General features: G+C 44.2%; 1 pseudogene; it reads right to left on the reverse strand.

Moving 5' to 3' along the window:
* Window positions 1–9,225: 9,225 nt before the first annotated feature.
* LOC106991958 (poly(rC)-binding protein 2-like) lies at window positions 9,226–9,973 on the reverse strand (annotated as a pseudogene).
* Between the last annotated feature and the right edge of the window lie 1,196 nt (window positions 9,974–11,169).

Consider the following 11,169-nt stretch of genomic DNA (forward strand, 5'->3'; position numbering starts at 1 on the left):
CTCCTCCCCAGCCCCCACCTACTGATGGTCTGTGACAGCGCCCCAAGGATGCTGCTCATCACCATTCACTAGAGCTCTCAGGGGCCTCCTGTGGGCCAGGTCCTGGGCTGGGGACATGGTGATGAACAAGAGAGACCTGACCTTTCCCTCCAGAGGTCTCCCTGAGCTGGACTTCAGGTGGTGGTGGTAGTTTAGTCACACAGTCATGTACAACTCATGCTACCCCATGGACTGTAGCCCACCAGGCTCCTCTGTCCATGGGATTCTCCAGGCAAGAGTACTGCAGTGGGTTGCCTTTTCCTTCTCCAGGGGAGAAGGACCTCAGGATCTTCTTGTATCTAGGAGGCTATGCAACCAGCCAACTTAATCTTGGCTTTCACCAGCTTGAGGGGCCATCAGAACTTCCTTCCTTCCTTTTATTTTTGGGGAGATTTCAAGCACAGGGTTCCAGCCTAACTACAGATCCTAGGGTTCTTTTCTGGCTTCTTGTCAACTACGTCTCCTATCCATGAGCACTCTAAATTGGAGCAGATGACACTAGACCAGCAGTGTCCAAGAGAACTTTCTGCAATGATGGAAATGTTTCAGTTTGTGCTGTTCAGTATGGTAGGCACTAGCCACAGCTGGGTCCTGAGCACTTGAAGTGTGACCAGTCTGAATTGGGATGTGCAGTAAGTGGAAATTTTCAAAGCTATAGTATCTAAAATGCAAAATATCTCAGTAATCACTGTTATGTTGATTATGTTAAAACTCTAATAGTTTGAGCATATTGCGTTGAATAAAGTATGCTAGTAAAGTCAATTTCACCTGTTCATTTTACTTTTGAAACGTGCTGCTGCTAAGTCACTTCAGTCGTGTTCGACTCTGTGCGACCCCATAGACGGCAGCCCACCAGGTTCCCCCGTCCCTGGGATTCTCCAGGCAAGAACACAGGAGTGGGTTGCCATTTCCTTCTCCAATGCATGAAAATGCAAAGTGAAAGTGAAGTCGCTCAGTTGTGTCTGACTCCTAGCGACCCCAAGGACTGCAGCCCACCAGGCTCCTCCATCCACGGGATTTTCCAGGCAAGAGTACTGGAGTGGGGTGCCATTGAAACGTGCTACTAGCATTTTAAAAAATTACATAGGTGGCTTGCATTACATTTTTATTGGACAGTGCTGTTCTAAACCTTTATTTTCTTATCTGGAAAATGAGGGGGAGAGACTAGAGATCAGTAAGGTGTACTCATCTCCAGGATGCTATGCTTTCCCCCCACACCTGGCTCATTGTGCACATTGACTACCCAGCAGTGTGAACTATGGTCAGGGTTAAGGTGGCAGGTGCTCTCAGGGCCCCACTCACATCCGCTCAGCAGTTGCCATTCTGAAGGCATCCTGCTTCAAGCTTCATACCTACTTCACAGCTCTTCCTGTTAAGGTTCTCTGTGCTACTTCCAGGGGGAGGCCAACGATGCCTCCAGGGATAGCCCTCAGCCCATGACAGATTGGAGTTGAGGGTAAATACCCCAGTTTTCATGCCCCTCAGGTGACACACTCCAAGATGTGTTCTGCAGTTTCCCAGAGTTCCCCAGCAGGACTGAGCTTTAGCACCCACAGTGGTACCCTGCTCAATAATCCTCCCTTTATTGGCTTTCTTCCCTTCCCTATCTTACTTCCCCATTCGTCTACAGGTACTTTTCTAGGATCACTTCCTATGCAAACTACCACACTTCCGTCCTTTCAGGAGTCTGCGCCTGATTACATGCAACCTAAAATAGTCAATTACTGGAGCTCGAAGAGAATGATGTTTAAGGGCACTGCCCAGGTTTCAGTGGCTTCTCCTGTTTTATCAGCTCATCAGAATCTCTGGCCGATTAACCAACAAGTAGAAGCTTAATGTTGTTCTTGAGTTTGTCCTGTCCACAGAACTACAGGCACAATGACTTGGCATTCTTTGCTTGCTCTCCCAAACATGCTGCCTCAAAGGAATTGGCACTTTCAGCTACATTTTAACTACACTAATGATTTCTATTTCAGTACTAGTTTCCAACCTCAGTTTTCATCAGTCTGAGCTCCTGGTTTCATTTTCTCCTAATTGCAGTAAGATGCCCCCAAGACATCTTAGGCATGATGGGTCCTGGGTGGGTGTAAATTGTTTGCTGCTGTTGAAGACACTCTGGGAGGGAACCTTCTGGGATCTGACAGGAAGTTGTTCCAGATGTCAGAAACTCAATGCCAAAAAATAAAAATAAGCTCCAGTTACTAAACAGATCAGGGTCTGGCATTTTAGAAATAAGAGCGTCTCTAAGATGAGCAAAATCTGAAATCTCTGGAAATGGTCCAGAGATACAGCACATACATGGCTTAGGAGCATTCTGGAAGTTGGAAGATGGATTACAGCCATTTAAGGAATCACTTTCTCATGTCAAATCAGGAATTAGAATCCTTGGAGAGCAGGAAGGGATCTTAGGAATTCTCTTATCCCCTCTCCACCCTCTAATTTTATAAATGAGAAACACTGAGGCCCAGAGAAATGAAATGATGCATCTGTAGACACACAGACAGTAAGTGTCCAGTGCTTTTCCTGCAACCCTGGAGCACCACGCCTAGTCTTTGCACAGAAATAAAAGCCAGTGACTCCAGAGCGACAACCCTTGCTCTTACCTCAGGACAGGAGAGTTAGGACAATGCAGTAAAAAACCAGACCCCTCAGAGCTGTCTCTTAGCTGTACAGCATGAAGGGAACTACGTTGGGTGACTCCCCAAGAGGGATCCCCCAAGGTCTGTCTAGAGGGCTGGCATGTGACATGCACTGCCCTAAAAATTAGTCCAGCCTGCTGACGCAGCATGAGAACCAGAAGAGTATTTTTGGCACACCTCATGACACTGGGCTCTGTGCTAGGGCCCCAGGGATCTGAATCAGTCATAAACTTGGGCTCTGCTCTAAAACTGTTTCTAATTGAAACAGTGGAGACAAGACAGACAATGAACCAATTCAAAATATAGAAATGTGATTCCTGAGTTTCTCCCACCAAATATCTGGTTGCAGTCTGGCATGTGTCTTGTACCCTCTCCCATCCCTGGAATTCTCCAATAATTCCGTGAATATGAATTGTATCTTATTACAACACTCATAAGTTCTTTAGGGACAGAAATCATGTTTTTATTCATTCATGCATTTATTCAACGAATTGATTGAATGCCTACTATGAGTCCCTACTGTTGAACCTCTTCTAGGGATGGGAGAGAGTGCTCAGTGAAGTGGAAGGAGGGGCAGAAGATAATCCAAGCCCCTCCAGTGCTTTCCCATTTGACTCAGAAGCCAAGCCCAGGTCCTTATAACCATCTTTAAAATCTGTCCTGATTCCCCTGTCCTTTCCTACCCCGCTGGCATCTTGATATCCATAGGCTGGCTGGAAGTAGAGAAAGCTGTTATGTGAGGTTAGAAAGTGCAACTAGTTTTCATTCATTTAATTTCAGTGACTTAATTGATTTATTCATACATTCACTTATTAGACACACATTTATTGATTATCACCTCCGTGTCAGGGCCTCTTCTAAACACCGGGTTATTAGTGGTAGGTGGTGTTTCAGTTCTCATGAACCTTATAGTCTGTAGCGAGGAACTCAAGCAATAAACTGATTGGCAAATATCTAAGCAATCCTACCTGGTGAAAAGCTCTCTGAAGGAAAAATGAGACAAAGGGTCAAGAATAATGGGAGAAACCTAATTTGTATTGAGAGTCAGGAAAGGCATCTCTGGGGGAAGTAACCTTTAAATTGACACACGCACAAAGAGAAAGAGTAGCCAGGGGTAGAAGCGAGAGAGGTGGTCTTTCAGGCAGAGGTTCTGAAGATCGCTGGAGAGGTTCTGAACTTGGCACCCTAATAGCCCTCTGCTCTGCCCTTGAACTTTGGATCCCCTCTGCACGAAGTATCCTCCAAGGAGCACTCTTGCTTCCACTGTCAGCAGCACCCCCTCACCCAAGAGTGGGGCATTTGTTAAAATTAAGAAACTTACACTGATATATCCATATCACTCACAATCCATAGTTTATATTAGGTTTCATTCTTGGTGTACATTCTGTGGGTTTTGAGCATTATAAGAAAAAAAACAAAAAAAACCAAAAAAAAACAACAACAACAGGGAAACTGAGACAAAAAACAAACAAACAAACAAAAAACAACAACAAAAAAGAAAATAATAGTAATGATGGTGCTGGGTATTCTTCACCCCCCCCCACCCCGAGATGCATCCTACATCCTTGTCTGCCTACCTCTGTGCCCCAGGAGGCAGACTATATCACCCAGGTTCCCTGGCAGCTGCCTTCTGATTGAGTTCAGCCAAGGAGTGGGCCCAGCAGGAGATCAGAAGGCAAGAGGAGAGAGAGACTGAAATGTTTCTTCCCTGCTCCTTCCCTGTTTCAGCACCCCATCTCTGGCAAGAATTGCGTCCCTCTGTGACCACAGATCCTGACCAGTGGCCCCTTGCCCATGGTCCCAGCTCTCACTGCAATCCAGTGACACCATTTCCTCCCCTTGTCCCTTCAGCACCTGGTAATGGCTCCTTGTCATAGTCTCTGGCCTTTGACATCTCTTGTTGGTTCCCTTAACCTTCCCACAAAGTAGTCCCTTCACTGGAATTTCTTCATTTGAACCATTTGGGCTGAGTTCTGTTTCTTGTTGGCATTCTCATTCATCTAATCATAACAACAAACCAGCAATAACAACTCAAGAACAACTTTATTAAGTGTTTGCCATGTGCCAGTTACTGTGTTAATTCCTTCAAAAATATTGGCTGAATTTAAGGTGAATTTTCAAAAAAGCTTCATCCGTGACTTTCATACACATATAAAATGAACACATGTTGACTGACAAAGACTCTCTCCTCAACCTAACTCCAGTCAGGCTCCTCTAAATCCTCAAGGCCCTAGCTTCGGGCGCTGTCCTTGGTCTCTTTATTTGAGAATCTCACTGAGTTCAGCCACAATCCTCCATTTGAATCCCACTGCTCTTGTATCTGATCACATTTCTCATCCCCTCACCCTTGATATCTTACCACCAAGACCTGTCTCAGCAAGAATCCTGTCAAGTCCACTTAGCCAGAATCTCCCTCAGCCCTCAGTTTCCTCTTAGTAGTTTTCCATCTACTGACCCCCTCTCTCACCCCCACCCCACCTTTGGCTATAAATCTTCACTTGTCCTGGTTTCAGAGATGAGTCTGATCTCTCTCCCTGTACAAAACCTCACTGTTGTAATCCCCCTGGATAAATCTGCCTTACTGTCTTTAAGAAGTGTCATGACATTTTTTCTTTACCATGACAGAAACTCTTTGACCAAACTTGAAATAGGCTCCTCTGAGGTCTCCTTTTGATTAGGCTTCATCTCTTTGGGCCTTGTCTTTGGCCTGCCTAGCCCAGTTTTAGCAAGAATCCTGCTAAATCAGGTTAGTGAGAATCACCCCATTCCTGACATCTGATCACCCTTGATATCTGACCAAATTCCTCAACTTCTGTCCTTGATATCTCATTACCCTGAACTGCCTTCACCAAGAATCCTTGTATGCTTGATGTTTCCTGTTGGTATTGATAATTTTATACCCACTGACTCCACTCTGATCATTGGCTATGAATCCACATCTGTGTTTGCTAGTATTCCATGTTGAGCCTGATTTCTCTGCCCTGTTATAATAGTCTGGACACCTATTGCAATAGTGATGATACAGTCTTCCATATCAGTTTAACACATGTCAGAATAACTTTTTCTTTAACAGTATTAAATATTTTCCTCATTAATGAAGGAATTGGTAGGATGGTACAACCAGTTCAAGAGCAGACACATTTATAGATCAGGAATATTGAAATGAATATGCAAATACTGGCAAATTTGATCTTTTCCACAGGGCTGGAGGCACATCAAATTGAACCTCTAAAGGACAGAATTTGCATGTCTATAGACAAGAATGATTTTGCAAATACAGAGTTGTAAAATGGCTCAGTGGCAGCAAAAAGCTAGAATGGTAAAACCTAGACACCTGTGCTGGAGACTGCTCCCATAGGCCAATGCAGCCCACTGCCTGCTGTTGTAAATAAAGTTTTATAGGAACACAGCCACATGTATTCATTTGCTCATTTCCTGAGGTTGCTTTCATGCTCCAATGGCAGAACTGAGTAGTCGCAGCAGTGACCAGGTAGTCCACAAAACTTTAAATATTTACTCTCTAGCCCTTTACAGAAAAGGTTACTTGACCTCCCTGCTATGGAGACTGTATTGTTTTCCTTTGGAGCAGAATTTTTCCTACAGCTGATAAGAAATACACCAGTATTGGCTCCATTTTACAAGTTAAAAAACCTAAGACCAGTTAAGTGACACAACCTGAACCCTAACCCTGGTCAGCCTGATTCCATCACTAGTGCTAGGATCAGGAAGCAATTTAGCTGACCCCAATAACAAAAAGTCCTGAGGCGGAAGTACAGACCAAGCATCAGAACACCTTAGAAATGATTTCATCTTGAAGAAAGAAAATGTTGTCTTCAGAAAGGTATGTGTGTGAAGGGGTGTGTGTGTGTGTGTGTGTGTGTAGTGGGGGGGGGTGATTAAAAAGAGTGTCTGCTTTGATAACTAATTTTACTTCGGCCTAATTTTACTTGTATTCCTTGGGTTACAAATACTTTCACAAGGGCACATGAACTAAATTGTAGCAACTTTGGCCAAGGCAGGACATGGGTTGTACATTGCTGAACAAGAAATTGAGGCAGAAACTGACAATTTTTTCAGTATTGTACTGGTTTTCTTTAAGGTGTTTGCGCTTTCTGAACCTACCCAGCATCAGAGTCCTTCATAGTCAGTGCAAGTTAACATCAGTTGTCGCCTTCTTCAATAGTCAGCTCCTCCCTCCCTCCCCATTTATTACATTTTTCGTCTATTTTAAAGCTATTGAAAATGCTAGTCTCTGAAAGGGATTAAGTGGGTTAATTAGCATTAAAAAGCCCCTTTATTTAGTCAGTCTTTAAAATCTCTAAACATCGCCTGGACTGGCCACCCCTCCCCCCATTTTGTGAATGGGAAAGGGAGCTGGAAAAACTCCAGCTATAAGAGGGTGTCTGAGACTCAACCCAGCCCAGCCCATTCCCCAGTCCAATGTGGAAATCATGTCTTTCGTATCAGGTTGCATGTGAAATCTTTGTCAAATCTTTTTCGGTACATGCTCCTGAATAATACTTCCCAGAGTATCACTAATAGTCACAAGACGCAGTGGGTGAATTTCAATGGCTGAACCGCTGGGGAGAAAATGAATGGACTGTTAATAGGATCGCTCTGGAATAATAGCTAAATTATTAAACTGTAGTGTGGTGGGTGTCACTTCCTGAGTGTGGCAAATTAGATTGGAAGGTGCCACTGTGAATGTCTCAGGAATATTACATTGCACAGGCCTTTGGAGGGATTTAAAACTTTTCTATAGCCTTCTCTTCTTTACCAGAGCTTTTCTTTGTCTTTGGCGTTGGGTTTTATTAGCAGAGGGTGGAGGAGACAGTATTGGTTTTCTGCCACATCCCCTGGGTGTTCACCTCTACACCAAAGGCTCTTTACTACAAACACCTGCAAGGCTTGGCCAACAGGACGTCCTCAGGGGGAACCCAAATGCCAGAGCACTAATCCCTCCATGGCTGCCCTCATCTAATGATGGGTGGGAGTTGGTGGATAAAAAAAAACCAGCTGCCTCAGCCCTGCTCTGGAGCCATGGTGAATTCTGCTAACTCTAGGGTACAAGGCAACCTCTGGAAGTTCCCCAGCAGGACTGTGCTCCAGCGACCCCCAGGGTTTGATAATCTTCCCTTTCTTGGTTGCTGTACCTTCCTATCTCACTTCCTCTACTACTGTTTCCTGGAATCACCACACAAAGAAATAGTTTCCTCACATTCCTCTCTTAGGTCCCACTTCTAGGGTAAGCCACACCAAGACAGTAAATAGAAAGATTTTTCCTCATCATTTATCCTGCAGCAAAGGTGCCACTTTATTCTCCCATTTCACAGAACCAGTTAGGCAAGTCCCCTGCTCTGACCAGAGGGTAGCACATTGCAGTGGGAAAGCCATGAACTTGGGTGAAATTCAATCTGGAGTTCAAATCCAGCCTTTGCCATTGACTGGCTGGCTGACCTGTGTGACCTTGCTCAAGGTATTTTGCCTCAGTGAATCTTCATTTCCCCGCTTATTAAAGAGGGCTAGTAATACTTCCCTCCAGAACTGGGGAGAGAATCAACTACGTGATGTATGCCCACAGCTCAGTACAATGCTTAGCAGGTAGGAGCAAACGAATAAATGGCAGTTCTTTGACTTCCAAAAGGCTGCTCCACAGTCACTACCAAGAGAATGTGATGTTCTTGTCCTTGTAGCTTTTGTCACGGGTGGATAAAGCAAAAAGATACCCAGAGCAAGGATCTATCAAGATTTCAAGCTTCCTGTGATTACAAAACAGTAGCAAAGACAACCATGAGGAAAACCTTATCTGGCTAACAATTTTTCCAGTACATCTTTTAATTAGTTTCTGAGAAATTTCTGACCTCATAGACTAAGCTGCATTGTATTAATATTCTACTCTTCTGGGTCTGTGACAAACAAGAAGAAATTCGCGACCATAAAACCCCCAAATAAAACAAAACAGGGAGAAGCTTATAAAACTAAATATGGAACTCAGCTCTAACAGCTGAATGGAGAAAGGAATTAGAATAATTTAAAAGTCACAAGTGGATGGTAAAGTGTAAAGAAATGGAAACTTACAGACTATTTAAAACCTGGAAATGCTGACTGTTCAGAAACAACACAGATGGATCAAGAGTGGTGAACAGCCAGAGAGGATTATAGACAGATCTGCATTGTCTTAGCAGCTCCCTGTGCCACCTATTTCTGAGGACAGTTGGACAACTAGATACGGAACCAGGCTAATGCTGGCAGCAGATCCAATGATGGCCACTGGCCTAACGGTAGGTCCTTCCTTTGAGTTTGCAATGATGAACTATGCCCCGTGTCTGATGACTCTTACTGATTTGGGCACCCTAATGCCCCATTGTGTGGTGGTACTGGGCTTCCCTGGTGGCTCAGATGGTAAAGAATCTGCCTGCAGTCCAGGAGACTGAATTCTATCCCTGGGTTGGGAAGATCCCCTGGAGAAGAGAATGGTTACCCCTTGTATGGTGGTACCCATAAGAGGTCAATGAAAATGCTTGAAATGATGAGTCCATGAGTAGTCTCAGTAGATACATCTCTGGAGAGTGGATTCAATGTCACTGAATCCAGGGTTGCCGTGCCTCAGAGGAAAACAAGATTTTCACATTGCCAACAGGGGAAGCTTGGTCAAATGTGGTTGTGAAGTAGCATCCTTGAATTCTATAGGCCTCCAGGGTTGAGGCACGTGGATGGGCAGTGGAGTAGGGATGAGGAAAGCCCATGCCATCATTGCCTGTGTCTTATGTGTCCTGATCACTGCAAAGATGACCAGGGAGCTGGATGGCCTTTGGAGTCAGGGTGACTCCAACATTAACAGAAGGGCTTATCAGATACACTCAGTGATGGCTTACATCAGAGATTATAATGGCCTGGTCACTCGAGTAGGGAGGCAGATTCCCTGCCACCTGGTCCTGAACCCCTGTACTCCCTTGTCATATTTTGTTGATCTCGAAACCACCTTTCTGAGTGAGAGAGCCACATCACTAGCAGGGACCACTAGGTTCAGGGTGGCCGGGGTTTGCTGGCAGCTGTGCTGATGTCCTCTTCCAGTTCATCCATGATGGTGGCAAAGGCTTTAAAGATGGCATTCGTGGGTCCAGCCAGAGTGGTAATTCTCTCAGCACAATTCCCTTTGGAGATGTTGATATGTACATTACGCTTCCCACACATCTTCTTAACTGATTCTCTGTTCATTCTGAGACACTGCCAACATCCTTTCCATGCATAAGGAGCTGTCTGGTGAAAGCGACATTCAGTCCACTTGCAGTCATACCCTCTATCCACCTGAAGGGCCCCTGTTGGCTTCTTGATAACCCCTATCATTTCTCCTCTGGCATTCTGCCCTCCCCATTCCCACCCTTTTCTTCTCCAATCTGCAGTTTTTGGCTTTGACTACTACCAGTAGTAGTCTATTTCAAGTCCAGCTCCTTGGAATACCACTGGACCCAGAGACAGATATTATTACAGGTGTCACACTAAGAACTAAGCATAAAAGGAAAACAACTGATAGATGTGATTATGTTTAAATGAAGAACTTTTGTTCAACAGTAGACCCCATTAAGAAAGAGAAAAAACAAGCCAAAGAGCAAGAGAATACCTTTGCAGCTCCTGTACCCAATAAGACTTTTACCTAGAATAGATAAAGAACTCCTATCCATTAAGAGAGAAGTAGAAACCCCATTGAGAAATGAGCAGAAAGCTTGAACATGAGCAGCACAAAAGAAGATATACAAATGACCAGTAAACATAATGAAATGTGCTCAACCTCCTTACTAAACAGAGAAATGCAAATTCAAAGCTCCCCTGTCCGTTGAGTAGATGCCAGAAATGAAAACATCTGCTAGAGAGCAACTGGAACTCTTGTACCCTGGTGGTAGGCATGTCTGTGGGTACCCTTTCCCTCAATTTGGCAAAGACTTTGACATTATCTGTTAAAGTTGAAGATACTTACACCACCTTCCCCTCCAATATGTAGCATATAATTCCATTTATATAGCGTTCAAAAACACACAAAACAAGTCTCCAGTTTAGGTATATATACTAGGCGGCAAAACATTGAACACGGCAAGGAAGCTATTACCATAAAGTCAGGGCCATGGTTCTCTCGCGAGAGAAAGGAGGAAACCCTGATGGATTAGGAGTGCACAAGGGTCTAGTGGAGGTGTTGGCAGTGGTCTGCTTGTTGATGAGGGTGGTAGCTGGAGGAGTGTTTGGTCTACAGTAATTCATTGTGCTGTGTGTTGTGCTTCATGTACTTTTCCATATGTATGCCGTATCTCACTGTAAGAAAGTTTTTTAAAAAAACTTTCTCAAAGCATTCTCTGAAAAGCATTGGTTAATGAGGATTTAATATATGTTATTCACAAAAAGAGTTCCATGGTCATATACATCTCAGCACTGGAATACATGAAAACAATCAGGACTTTAGAATACCAAGGTACATTGTGAAATTCCAAGAGGAATCAGG

Source organism: Ovis aries, chromosome X (assembly GCF_016772045.2).
Source record: "Ovis aries strain OAR_USU_Benz2616 breed Rambouillet chromosome X, ARS-UI_Ramb_v3.0, whole genome shotgun sequence".
Classification (NCBI taxonomy): Eukaryota; Metazoa; Chordata; class Mammalia; order Artiodactyla; family Bovidae; genus Ovis; species Ovis aries.